Raw genomic sequence first — 14186 nt, forward strand, 5'->3', positions numbered from 1 at the left:
CACACTCTCCCCCCACCCCACCCCTGCACATGATGACACGCTGTCCCCAGGGAGCCTGGCTGTATGTCCCCCCTACACCAGGCACCGGGGCCTCCCCTGGGAGTTTCCCCTGCCAATCATGTCCCTCTGGGATACGGGGGAGCAAGGTCACAGTTTGGGACTGTCCCAGCGCTGTCACCAGCCCCAGGGCCACCCTTCCCCCTCACCTCCCCCATCTAGCCTCCCTCTTCCTCCGTGCCCATGGCCGGGGCGCACAAAGGGTATGACCCCCCAGATGTTCCCGTCCCCAAGAACCAGGGCTGTGAGTGATTTGAGGAATTACGTAAGAACCTGTTCAGCTTTGGAAGTGGTCCCTCCTCCAAACCCTAGGGTCTCTTCCACTCCTTCCCTGACAAACCTCCCACACCCTGTGCCCCCCGGGGACCCCCATCTCAGTCGCCCAAAGCTCTCAAACCGCCCCCTCCCAGAGCACAGTGGGCCTGTGCCCCCTGACTCTGATTCACCCCGAGGCGTCATCAGCTGACCAGAGCATTCCCAGTTAACCTTGGCCTTGACGGTCACGAGAATAAGCAAGACCAGGAGCCGGGCAACCAGGGTTCAAATCCTGCCTCTGACTCGTACCTCGGACAAGCAACTTTCCACCTCCTGGCCTCGTCGCTCCTCATCAGAGAGCTGGGGACAATTGCTGGTTTGTGGTTGAAATTTAAGAAGGAAACATTTATAGTGTTTTATAAAGAAACCGGGGCTCAGGTGACATTTTGCTGAGTTCACGGATTGGCTCTTTTACATGCAACAGAATGCCTGCTCTGCACGGGCTCTTTAGACGTCAGGGAAACTGAGGCTGGAAGAGGAGGGGCCACCCGTCAGGGGTCCAACAGTGAGCAGTAGCAGCGCCCAGGCTCGAATCCTGGCCTGGCTCTCAGCAGTTACTCAGTGCCCACTATCAAAGACAGCCAATTCCAGAAGGGAGATCAAAGGCCTGCTTCTGTATTCACAAAGAGAAACCCTCATTAAAACATGGCCAACGGCTGAGGCAGACGGGGCGACGGGCCGCGGCTGCGCAGAGGGGAATTAACAATCCCAGGCAGACTGTGCCGCATGGCAAGGGAGACCCTCAGTGGGTCTGAACTGAGGTGAGCAGGGCCGGGGCACGGGTGGTCTGGGAGGGCTTCCTGTAGGAGGAAGGGGTGCAGGCAAGCCTCTTGGGGAAAATAAGACTTTTGAGGAAAGTTGACATCAGCCACCATTTATTGAGAGCCTGCTGTGTCTCAGGCACTGAAAGATGGGGACCCTGTCGCCATTTCTCATAGGAGGACACTAAGAAATGAGGGACTTGACTGAGCAATGCCATAGGACACACCAGAGCCAGAACGGAAACCAGGTCTGGGGTCACCACTCTAAGTGTGTCACCACCTGGCTGCGCTGCCTCTGTAGGGAGAGCATGTGTCTCTAAGAGTAAGAGGACAAAATGCTCTGTCCCCAGAGCAATTTGTCAAAATCCAGGCGGCTGAGGAGTGGTGTGGACGGGCCTGGCCTGAACCACAGGCTGAGAAGGACCGTCAGAGGAGGCCCTGCAAGCGTGCTGGGCTGAGAGGTCCGTGCATGCGCTCACTCTTCAAGGGACCAGATATTTCATGAGCATCTACTACGCCACAGGCACTGTTCCAGACAGTAAGGACACAGCAGTGACCAAAACAGATGGTGCCTGGCCTCATGGCATTGATCCTTTGGGGAGAAGGACGGAGAACAAACACATAAATCCATACAACCATTTCTGTTGGTATATTTGCCTCCCAGGGCTGCTGCAACCAAACACCACAAACTGGCTGACTTAACACGACAGAAATTTGTCGTCTCGCAGCTCTGGAGGCCAGAAGCCTGAGATCCAAGTGCGGCAGAGCCATGCTGGAAGGGTTCGCTTCTCCCCGCTCCCAGCGGCTCCCGGCGTTTCCTGGCCAGTGGCGACGTCTCTCTGATCCCTGCCTCCGTCTGCATACGGCCTCTCCTCTGTGTCCTCTCCTCTTCCTACTGAGACTCACTCCATTTTGCAGAGGAGGAAACTGAGGCTCATAGAGGAAAAATGATTCACGCAAAGTCACACAGCGGGCGGGGGGGAGCCAAGCCTGACTGATGTCCGAGTGCCATGAGGGTGTGTGCTCCCCGGCTCTATCCTACCTGTAAGGGAGGGTGGGGCTGGGCGGTTGGTACTTCCAGGCAGGATAGACCCTCAGCCCTGAAGGTATTGGCCTGGAGGGAAGGGCTGTGACCTATGGTACCTGAGGACCATTCCTTTCCCCTGATGGCAGCCTCCTGGTTTTCCTTTGGGGACCCCCTGTCCTCACTTGCTGTCTACGCAATTTGGGGAGGTTGCTGTTGCTGCCGGCCCCACCCATCCCACCTCCAGCTTCAAGAGTGGGCACGTGTCCCAGGCCAGGCCAACTGGCATAGCCCATTCTCCTCTGGCCATGGTGACTGGTTCAAAAATGGGCATGTGACTCACGTTGAGAGTCCATCCAGGAATTTTGTGGGTGAATCTCGAGAAAAGAGAGCCCTCTCTTTACTGGATTTGCTATGCAGGGAGCCATCGTGCCAACATATGGGGAGAGAATGCTTAGGAACAGAGCCCTTGGGGAGGAGAATGGAGGGAAGAGGTGGGTGACCGATGACATCATTTGAGGGCCCAGGTCCAGCCATGCTGGCGTGGGGTTGAACATGAGCAGAGCTCATCCAGTTGCCTGAGAAGGCCCAGGGCAGCCTGGGATTGGCATTTTTACAGCCCTAATCAACCCCAGGAGACCGCACTGAACAGTATGAGAGCAGAGGGCTGAGGTCAGGCCTCTAGCTGGATGCTGCAAGGGCCCACGGTGCAGTCATCCAACCCAGAAACTGGCAAGATGTCCACAGTTTCAAAACACAGCAGGGATGCAAAGATAAGGAGAACCCCCTCTGGTCCCTTCTCACTGCAGCCTCTGGACATGCTATTCCCCTGAATTCCCCCACCCCTGGCTGGGCACCTACCTGGTCTACCCCCAGAACCTTCACCCAGATCCTGGGCCTCCAGCCGCAGCTCCCCCACGGCCCCCACTCTCCTCCGGGCTGAGCACTTGCTGAGCCTCCACCTAGGAGCTGGCACGGATCACTCAGTGCTTGCTCAGCAAGTCTGGGAGGGGACAGACCCTCAGGTCCTCGCCCTGCCAGGCTGGCATGCAGCATCCAGGCCCCACCCCCCTCACCATGCCCCTGATGGTCTCACAACAGTGGAGAGTGCACCCCACCCTGGAAGCTCTGTCCTCAGCGACACTCCCTGTCCAGCACCAATTCACCTCCTCACGGCCCCCGTGCTGGTCTCTGGGAACTTTGCATGGGGGTCCACAGGCACTTTAAACCCAGCAAGTTCTAAGCATGATTTAGCGTCAGGCCAGATGACAGGAATCAAGGCAGATCTTTCCCAAACCTGCTCCCCAACCAGAGCCCTGGCTCAGCAGCCAGCAAAGACCTACACTGGTGCCCTGGGCCTGCTTCCCAGTCCTGCAGCCAAAACCCTGCCCCAGGCTCCACCGCCCACCCCATCGACCTCTCTTAGCCCGGACCCTCCCCTCCAGGCCCTCCCTCACCCTGCTCCCAGGAGGCCATGGGAGGCAAGAGCTGCCTCCTCCCCGGCCTCTCTGCTTCCAGGACCCCCTCAGCCAGTTCACCCTCTTCAGCGTGTGCTCCAGAGATACCCAAGACCCCCCCAAGGACAAAATTTGTTTGTGCTAGATAATAGGCCAAACGTAAAAAAGAGATCAGCAAAAAATGTAAAACGATTCCACTTCCCTACAAAATACTTTTATTTTGGAAAATAATTATCTTTCATTTAAAAAAGTGGGTTTATTGTTGTTATTTAGAAATGAACTAATAAATAAATATGTTTACATTTTCTTCCTATGTTAGATTGCATCCAAGCCCTGTGGCCTCTTTGAAAGTACTCTGAAGGTGCCATTCCTTTTTTTTTTTTTTTTTTGTTCTCCAGGTCTCTGTCCAGGCTATTTCCTCTGCCCCACAAAACCCCTTTGTCCTTCTTCATCTGGCTATCCTTTAATCCTTCCTCAAGATGAGAGTCAGGTCCCACAGGTCCCACTTCCTCCAGGAAGCCTGCCCTGATTCCTCTCATCTGGCCTGACGCCACCCCCTTGCTAAAACCACTCTGACACTGCCCCCTTTCCAAGTACCTCTCACCCACTATTGCAATGGTCTGTTTTGGTGTCTCCCCGCCAGACTGCAAGCTCCGAGCTCAGCCCTGCATGTCCCACCCCTGGCACAGAGTCTGGCACAGAGTAGGCGCTCAGGGAATTTTGTAGCTGAAAGAGTAGCCTGCGCCCGGGGGATACACGTTGATGGGCCCAAGGTTTCCATGCAGGAGGGCCTTCCGGGCAGCCATCTCGGTAGCAGGTGTTTGAGAGGATGGTTGGGGATTTGCCTGAGGTTGTGGAGGTTCACACAGGTGAAGGCCTCCACTTGCCTGTCTGGGAGATGGCGCTGATGACAACGCCTCTCCTCTCTACTTCACGGAAGTGTTTTGTAAACCATGAAGGGCTGAGCACGTGCAAGGTTTTTATTATAACTGTCAGAACTGGGAGGAAACTTGGAAGTGCTGAGCATTAGTGCTGAGAAAGGTCTGAGCGATGGACTCATCCAGCCTCTTCATCTGGCGGGTGAGACACGGAGGCTCTTGCAGGAGGAACTGCCCAGTTGATGTCGCCCGGTGACATGGAACATGGGAGGGGCGTTTCCCATTCTCGATGCATCCCTGTGACTCCCCCGTCCACTCCAGGGGCCCCAGAACCACGGGGAAACCTCCACGCCGGACCTCAGAAAACCTGGTTCCTATTCTGGCCTGTCCCAACATGGCTGGGGAAAGAAGCCCGTCCCCTCTGTGCCTGTTTTCACAACTGGACGCGTCGTGGAGGGGGACTGGGCCCGGAGCAGGTCTGCCTTGGAGACGGGATCAGGGGTGAGCCCAGGACGAGCTGCTGCGGCCCTTTGCTCCTCTGGCTGCAAGTCTCCTGGAGACCCTCAGAGTTTAGGACACAGGGTGTTGAACTTCATGCTCCGGAAGGGGCATGGGCATGCTCCTGAGAGAGCTCACGCTGGTGTCCCGGGGAAGGGTTTCAGCAGAATATTCATCAGCTTTCCAGGCACATTTGTAATATGCTGATGCATCAAAGTGAGTGTACAGGAGAGTGTGGGATTATCCTTTGGGTGGCTTTGCTGCTGTACTTTTATCTTGGGCCTGCCTGGCTCTAATCGGGTTTTTGTCGTTTGTTCCCCTGCTCCATCGGTCCTTGGGTCTGGCTGGCGCACATGGCATTGACTGGGTCTTTGTCCTCTAGCTCTCTGACCAGGGTGATTTAAGCTATTTATTCACCCTGGTTAAGGAGGACAGGTTTAAACCATTTGTTCTCAAGGGTCCTTGGTTAAGAAAGATAAGGTCTTGTGATTCACTGGCTGTGAATTGGTCAAATTGCCCGACCTTGTTTGGTTATCTTGTCTCAGTTTCCCCATTCCACTGGCCCAGGAGTTTCCCAGCCTCTTACTGTTCTGCCTCAGATGGATAAGCTCAAAAATCTGTTTCAATATAATTGGCAAGTGAGAGCATAAGGAAGACACGCCCAACATCCTATAAAGAAATATAAACTAAAACAACAGTGAGCCCCGGCCGGTGTGGCTCTGTTAGTTGGAGCGTCATCCACCAAAGTTCGATTCCTGGTCAGGGCACGTGCCTGGGTGGCTGGTTCAATCCCTAGTCAGGGCATGTATGAGAAGGCAACCGATCGGTATTTCTCTCATTGATGTTTCTCTCTCTCTCCCTCTCCCTCTCCCTCTCCCTCTCTCTCTCTCTCTCTTTCTCTCCCCCTGATTTTTCTCTCTCTAAAAGCAAGGAAAAATGTCCTCTGGTGAGGATAAAAAAACAAAAACAATGAAGTAAAAAGTAGTAATAGCCAGTGTTGGCCGGCATGAGCTGAAATTGGCACTCAGTACCGGTGATGGCAGCATCAGTGCTGTCAGACCCTGTAGTCAAGGTCTTTTAAACATAGTGTGTATGTCCTTTGGCCTAGAAACTCCACTTCTGGGAGTTCATGCTGAGGAAATCATGGAAAAATTTGACTACAGGAATGTTGTTTTGTTTGCAATAGCAAGGGAACGAGATAGAGAGAGAATAAGTGGACCTTGGTCCTGTCCGTTGCCAAGCACACACGATAGGATAATCTGGAACCGCCCAAACTGAGGATGCAGCATTTACAGAAGTAGGAAAATTATTGAATGGAAAAAGCAGGTTCAAGTAGGATATTCTTATTAATGTTGTTATTGCTTAAAAATGCATGTAAGAAAACAGGTGGTGTATTTACCAAAATATTAAAGGTGGTTACCACTAGGTGTTGGGATTACGGGCGATTTTTAACAAACTATAGAAATGATCCCTGGAAGTATAGTCTTTATGGGTGACTTTTAAAAATATGTAAGCATATTGTCTTTTTGGGTGGTTTTGCAGTGATTGTGTCTGACTTATGAAGAGAAGGAAGTCCAGAACCAAGTCCCTTGTAACTCTGAAATCCTAGAAGGTGGACCCCACCTTGTCCGCCCCGTCAGCTGTAGCATGACTCATGGAAACGGTCGGCCGAAGAGGAGTGGGGGTTCGGTGGGCAAACACCGTGGACCTTGGGCCAGGACATGAGCAGCGGAAGTCGCCTGAGTGTGTCACCCAGGAGAAGGCCCATCGGTGACTGCACAGGCAGGAAACCAGGTGCCGGGGAAACAAAGGAGTCCTTGGCGCGTGAAATGGGACTTGGCGCAGGGCCCGCTGGGAGGGGACAGAGCAGGTCTGCCCAGCCAGACAGGCAGTCCTGACTCAGGGGATTCCAACGGCCGGAGCATCCTGGGGTGACCGGCCTGCACAGCCTGCAGAGCACTGCTGCTCGGTCACCCCTTCTTACGGTCAGGGAGCCTGCAGGGCTGGCAAAGCAACGCACAAGTGCCTTTGGACCTTCCTGGGCGAGGGGGGCCCTGTCCTAGGCCCTGAACTTCGGGAGCCGTGTTTCTCAACCTATCTATTGCAAAGGACTGTTTTGCTTTTTAAATTACCAATTTGCTACAGACTGATACTTTTGTAATCATAATTATATAAAAATGTATAAAATGCTATTTTGAAATGACAGTCAATGCTTCATCAAACATTGGTAGGAAAATTATGCAGGAAATGAAACATATTATATTTGTCTTGGGACATTTTATAAAATAATTATAAAAAGATGAATTACCAGAAAAAATAAGCTTGCATGCAGCAGCAATGCTGCTTTGCTATGAAAGTTTTTATTATTTTTAATCATTAATTAATTTATTTATTTTAGAGAGAAAAAGGGGGAGAGAGAGAAAGAGACATCAATTTGTTGCTCCACTTATTGAGACTTTCATTGGTTGATTCTTGTATGTGCCCTGACCGGGGATGGAACCCACAACCTTGGCGTATCAGGACAATGCTCTAACAACTGAGCTACCCAGGCAGGGCATGCTAGGGAAGTTTTTAAACAGTTTCTGCACAGCTCATGCACCAACCATATCCCACCAGACCACACGTGAGGAACACAGAGACCCACATGTCACTAACGCAAACTCTTTAATAGGGATGCATGGAGCCTTGGTCACCTGGCACAGCACACGCCATCGCCATCACCGTCTGCTGTCCTGACGGACACCGTTCAGGCCCCAGGGAAGGGGAGGGAAACACCGCGGCTCATCTCCAGCTCTGCGCCCTCCAGGTGAGGGACGGCTGGTTCCCAAGCCACTGCGCATGCGGGCTGCGTGGCGGCCGCCATTGCAGGCGGATGCAGGTTTGGCGCACAGACAGGCTCTGAACCACGTACAAAAAGCCTTTGCTCCCTGGTAAGAGAAGAGACAAATTAACTTGTGAATTCCTTCCTCTTAGTGAGCCCAGACCAGTGAGCCCGCAGCAGTGCCGAGCGTCCGTGGCCTTGCTCCTCTGCACGTTCCCACCTGGGGTTCCGGAGGTACCCGAAAGCGCCTGGGCCCGTGTGAGTCGCGCAGGGGGCGGCGGAGGAACCTCCGCGAGGTTAAATAATTCACAGCACTCTTAACGTTTGTTTATGTGTCGGTCCAGGTGGAACATGCTTCCAGCATGACACCAGACACATGAGTGTTGGATCCGGAGACGGTAAAACTCAAGGCATCCATTGCCAGGACTTATGGGAAGAATTAAACAGTTTGTAACATTTTGCACAATGAACATAATTTATCACACACCACCCCCATAACAACATTGACGCTTGCTGTGTAAAATCCATGCCTCATTTCCTCCTCTAAATTGATTCCTTTCAGAATATTATTGACAATGTCTTGCTGCATCCTCAACAGAGCAAGTGTTTCCCAATTGAAATTAATTAAAAACTATCTGAGAAATACAATGTTTGGAGAAAGGTGGTCTAATCTCACACTGCTCTCCGCGGAACAGCAATTACGGGAAAGTCTTGATTATAACACCCCAATTACTGATTCTGCTGAAATAAAGGCAAGAAAAACAAAACTGGTGGAGTAACTGCACAGTAATTTACGAGTCAGGAACGTTTTTCTTTTATCTCTGGCTCAAACAGCGTGGGCCCCACAAGAGACAACCCGGCATGTGCAGAGATGGTGGGATTCGGCCATCTTTGACCCCCTGCTGACTTTCAGTCACATAACAACCAGAGCTTTACATGTTTTTGCTATTTTGTTATAATGAGCGTATCTTTGTCCTCACTCTTCCACTGCTGATTAATCTGATTTATGCTTTTTAAATATTTGGGTCCATGGCACATGCAATTCCATTTGCATGTTGCCCTGGGACCGCTGATGTTTGGATGGGCTTGGCCGAGGGACCCTCCCTGGGGCTTTGCGTGACAAGAACACCTTGGCCCTCAATTGGATGTGTATTTAATGAGCACCTACTGGTTGCAAAGCATGGGAATTAGGCCAAGAGGTGTAGTTCACAGTCCCTGTTCTTGGGAGGGTGCCCACTCATAGTGGAGGCCAGACAGGCCTGTGTCCAGCCATCACGCACCTCTAGGAGGCGTGCAGCCTGTGGCTCCACACACGTATCAGCTTTTAATTCAGATAGACCAGCACCGAGGTCTTGCGTCCCCCAGGTTCTCACTGAGTGGCCTGAGGCAAGTGTCTCCTTCTCTCTGAGCCTCAGTTTTGTCATCTGTAAAATGGGGATAATACCAACATCATCATGTTATGACAGTTAAATAAGATTAACAGTGTATTTTCATTATCTACTACGGGATAACAAATTATCCGCCCAACTTCACGGCTTAAAACAACCAGCAGTTACTGTTTCACAGTTTCTCTGGGGCAGGGGTTCGGGGGTGGCTGCGCTGGGTGCTTGGGCTCCGGGCTCCTCACCAGGTTGACCAGGTTGTAGTCAGAATGTCGGCGGGGGCTGTGTCATGCACACATTTGGCGAGGCTGGAGGATCCCAGCCCCACGTGGCTTCCTCCTGTGGCCCCCTCCCGGGGGGCCCAGCTCCTCAGCGGCTTCTTGCAGGAGGACTCCACCCCTCACCTGGGCTTCACAATATGCGCCCGAGTGCCCTCAAGACGTAGCAGCTAACTTCCCCCCAAATGAGCAATCCAGGCATGAGGAGGCAGCCACAGTACCTTTTTATGACCTACTCTTCAAAGTCAACACCATCATTTCTGCTTTATCCTATTAGTCTAGAAGCAAGTCACTAAGTCCAGACCACCCTTCAGGGGTGGGGATTAGGCTCCACCTCCTATAGGGAGGAGGATCAAAGAATTGGGGGACATATTTTAAAACCACCACAGCATGGAAATGCTTAGCAGAGCATCTGGTAAGTAAGTGCTCACGGCGAGTGCCATAATTATTCCCCACGTTGGTATTTCATTGGACAGTTAACAGGCTTCTTTGCATCCCTTGCTACATTTAATGTTCATGAGAATCCATCAGTGGTATTACTTCCATTTTACAGATGAGGAAACTGTATTACTTCCATTTTACAGATGAGGAAACTGAGGCTCAGAGAGAAGTGACTTACCTAGGGTCACAGACGCATTGACGGCAGAGCTGGGGCTGGAACCTTAGCCACGGTCAGCCTTGTAGCATAGCAGTAAGCCAGGCTGCTTCTGGGATCGCCTTCTAAAGTACCTGGGGAAGTAGGAGAAGCACAGAAATCCAACAAGCCTCGGGCAAGGGCAGCTACTCTCCCAGGAGCAGAGGGTGGGGCAGGGTGGAAGGAGTGTGTAGGCAGGACAGGCTAAGACAGGGTGGGACACAGGGCGTGGCTGGAACCGAGAAGATGCCATTTGAGCTTGAAGTGCTGAGGGACCCAAGCAGGGAAGGGGTGATGGAGAGAGACCAGGGGCAAGTGCCAGCAGTATCCAAGGACAGACTGATGACGCAAGTGACCACATACATCTGAGGGTCTGCAGCAGGGTGCTGGAAGGTTGGGTGGGCTCTGGGGTGGGGTGGTGCAGGCCAGTATGAGCCTTGGAGGGGCTCCTTGGAGACAGTCGCTGCAGCAGAGGAGAAGGCAAACCTGGGAGACATACCTGGGGTCTGGAGCCAAGCTCCCCTGGCATCAAACCCTGACTCCACCACCTCCAAGCTGTGTGCCCTTAGACAATCTCTAAACCTCTCTGAGTCACGTTTCTGCAATGACAGTGGACACAGTAATAGCCACTGAACCGGTCTTTGTGCTCCTTTTGCCCAGAACAGACACACCTATCGGGAAGCCCGTCACGTGCATGCCGCTCATGCGCCCTCACGGGGCAGGAGGCGCAAAGGTCCGCAGCCGCGGTGTCTGGAGCCACAGCCACCAGCCGCCTGGGGCTACTTAGATCCAAATGTAACTTAATGAACATGAAGTATCATAGAGATTCATTTCTCAGCTGCGAGTCATATTGCACACCTTCGATAGCCACGTGCAACTCAGGGGCTACCCCAGTCGGACCATTCAGCGAGGAGCACTTCCGTCGACGCGGAGTGTTCTGTGGGGCAGGGCGGGTGCGCAGCGGCGCTGCCCATCAGAGGCAACGCGAGCCACACGCGTACCGTCGAGTGTCCTAGTAGCCAGTGGGAAAAAGTAAAGATAAACAGGTGAGATTAATCCTAATACCATTTTATTTAACCCAATACATCCCCAATTATCATTTCACCATGTCGCCAATATTTGTGTGTGTTCTAATGTAGGTATAGTGGGGATACAAAACTATACTAGTTTCAGGTTTACTCACTGATTTGCTTTTTCAAAACTGTCAGTGAGACATCTGACTTTTTTGTTACTAAGCCTCTGAAATCTGGCACGTGGTTTACCTTTACGGTGTATCTTGAGTCTCACCAGCCACCTTTCGAGTGCCCAGTAGCCACACGTGGCTGGCCGTGGCTGTGGGACCGAGCAGAGTGGTGGCCCAGCCCAGGCCTCGGGACCTGCAGGGCTGGGTGTGAATTCTCCCTCTTCGCCTGCTGCGGTGCTGTGCAACTTTGGGAAGTTATTCCCTCTGAGCCCGTCTCTGTAAACTGGCTGTGATATTCTACATGTGAGATTATTATATAGGTGACACCATTGTATTCCACATGTGCTATCATTATATTACTGTCCTATCATTAACTTACATGTTATTATACCAGGCAGGGATTGTTACAAAGATTAATGACAAGAATGAATGTCCCACCTGTAGCACCTTGCAGGCTACACAGTGAGCTCTTAACAAGTGCCGCTTGTGGGGGTGGCTGTCACAACTGCAGGTCACCCATCAGGCTGGGCTCCTGGAGGTGACAAGGACCAGGATCTGTTTATCTCTGTCCCCCCGCCCCTGACCCAGAACCACCACCACCCCCGCCCGTCTGTCTGGGACTTTCTCTGTGGTCAGACAGGTGTGAAGGCTGCTCAGCCTCCGTGCCTGTCCCCACCCCGGTGTCTAGCGAGGAGCTCATGACTCAGCTCAGCAAACATTTTTAGCCCATGAGGCTGCTGGTTCAGAAATCGATGCCCCTGTGGGGAGTGGGGGCCAGGAGGGAAGAAAGCTCCCCTGGGAGACAGGAGACCTGCTGATGACTCCACCTGCTGCCTTGGGGGGGCTGCTGTCCCTCCGCGGGCCTCCCTTTGCCGGAAATGGGCAGATCCAGGCCCTCTGGCAGCACCTGCACGGCTGGTAATGAGGCCTCCGGCCGGCCAGACTTCACTCAGAGGAGGGAACTCGAGAGATGTGTCCCTCCTCACACACACGGTTCCAGGGCGCCCTATTAGAACACCCTGTCCCTGCACGCTGAGGGACAGCCAGGCCTGAACCCCAGGTCTTCTGACCCCAAAGTACCTGCCACCCCCTTCCCTCCCCTGAGGAGGGTGAGAGAAACCAGTTTGTCATCTCTGCTCAGCCACTCACAAGCTATGTGACCTTTAGCATCTTAACTTACCTCAGTTTCCTCATCCATAAAATGGGTGTATTAGCACTTACCTCGTAGGGCTGGGTGAGCCCTAAATGAGTGAATGTCGGCGAAGTGCTCAGAACAGTCTTTAGTGCTCACAGGTGCCGTTCACTTGTCACTGTTACGTGTGTGTACATACAGCTCGACGTTATATTATTACATTATTGACAGTACTAGTTCTGTGACATCGCGTGAATTGTTACATGGACTTCACGTGACGCAGACGGAAAAGGAGGGAGCAGCGGCACGATAGATGCATCCCAGGCATTTGGTGCATCCCAGGCATTTGGTGGACTTCACCTTGTTCTGCCCTCGCACCTGCAGAGTGCGGGGCTATCCCTGACCCCATCACACACACAAGGAGACTGGGGCCTAGAGGAGTGAGACCACTCAGGCAGGCTCACGCACACAGCCGGAGACAGAGCAGAGATTCGAACACAGTTCTGACTCCACAGGCTTCCCCCTTTCTCCTCTCTCTGTGGCTTCTTGGAGAGGAACTAAACTCTGGGTGTTAGGGCTGAGTTTCTGTAACAGCAGCCTGTCCAAGCTCCTTTCTGCTGGGAAAACCTACCCTCCAGGCTCCCTCTGGAAGTTCTGGCCCCATGTTGGGCCCTTTTAAGTCAGGATCCCCACAGCGGGCTCCCGCCAAAGTCTTAGTCCCAGCACTGGCCTGGGTGGGTGTTTTCTGGACAGGCCTTTGCTGCAGCCAGAACAACCAGGAGCTCAGAAATCTCCCTTTCCATGGCCTCATTTGCATAATCCCCACAATCCAAAGCAGACTCAGCTTTCCTTTGTGATATTAATTAAGCGGAGGAAAACGTCCTGGGGAAGGAGAACAGGCTCCTGATTGTCAGTCATTGTTCCCTTACGCCCCTCCTACTGCTGGCCCCTCCCACACATACCCTGGCTGTGGTGCCCAAGTGGACTTCGGGAACAAAAGGTTTGAACCGGCCCCATGGGTCTCCCATTCTTGTGTTCCCCCGGGGCGGCCTGGGCCCCTTGGACCTCGGCGGGAAGGGAGGCCTGGCTCCTGCTCAGAGATCAGCCATGGTGAAGGTTAAATGTTCAAATGTGTGATACAACTCACTGTTCACACTGAAAAATTAATCCCACAGGAAAGTAATAGACACGTAGTTAACAGGTGGAAGAGACACGCTGGCTGCTTTCCAAGGTCATCTCAGGCAGTTGCTGGGCTGAACTCTGCCCCGCCGTCAGGATGGTCCCAGGGCGACGAGCACCACCCACCCGGTTTCCGTGGGCTCCCCTGGAGCTCCCTGTCCCAGCCCGGGAGGGGGGCGTCTGAGGCCCATCGCCAGTCCTGCCTGAGAACCCGGAGACCACCTCGCCGCTGTCGCCCACCAGCTCTCTTTGTGACCTGGAGCCCGTCGCTCTCCTTCTCTGACACTCAGTTTTTTCATTTACAAAATGAGAGGGGTAGGGAAGCTGACAGGGGTTTTTTCCAAATTTAAAAATGTTAAGCTTCTGCCATCCTCGATATCAAACACATAACATGAGGCTTGGCCTCTCGGGGCCCACGTCTCAAGGGCAGAGCTGCCCCAGGGAGCGCTGGCCAGGCTGGGGGAGTATGGGCCCACCACCTCGAAGCCGTTCCCCTTCCCTCTTCTTGGAACCTCTCCTGCTTCCCGGACGCTCGTTCCCATCTGACGCTCGTTCCCATCTGATCACAGAGCTGCGGTGGGAAAGCA

The 14186-nt window shown here is 53.0% G+C and overlaps 1 long non-coding RNA gene across 1 annotated transcript; it reads left to right on the forward strand.

Annotated features, from left to right (window-relative positions):
- The first annotated feature begins 4643 nt into the window (after nucleotides 1-4643).
- Nucleotides 4644-5066, forward strand: LOC118500427. The gene is made up of 2 exons (XR_004902985.1): nucleotides 4644-4694; nucleotides 4814-5066. It is a non-coding gene; the product is annotated as an uncharacterized LOC118500427 (long non-coding RNA).
- Nucleotides 5067-14186: the final 9120 nt, after the last annotated feature.

This window comes from Phyllostomus discolor, chromosome 5 (assembly GCF_004126475.2).
Source record: "Phyllostomus discolor isolate MPI-MPIP mPhyDis1 chromosome 5, mPhyDis1.pri.v3, whole genome shotgun sequence".
In the NCBI taxonomy this organism is placed as follows: Eukaryota; Metazoa; Chordata; class Mammalia; order Chiroptera; family Phyllostomidae; genus Phyllostomus; species Phyllostomus discolor.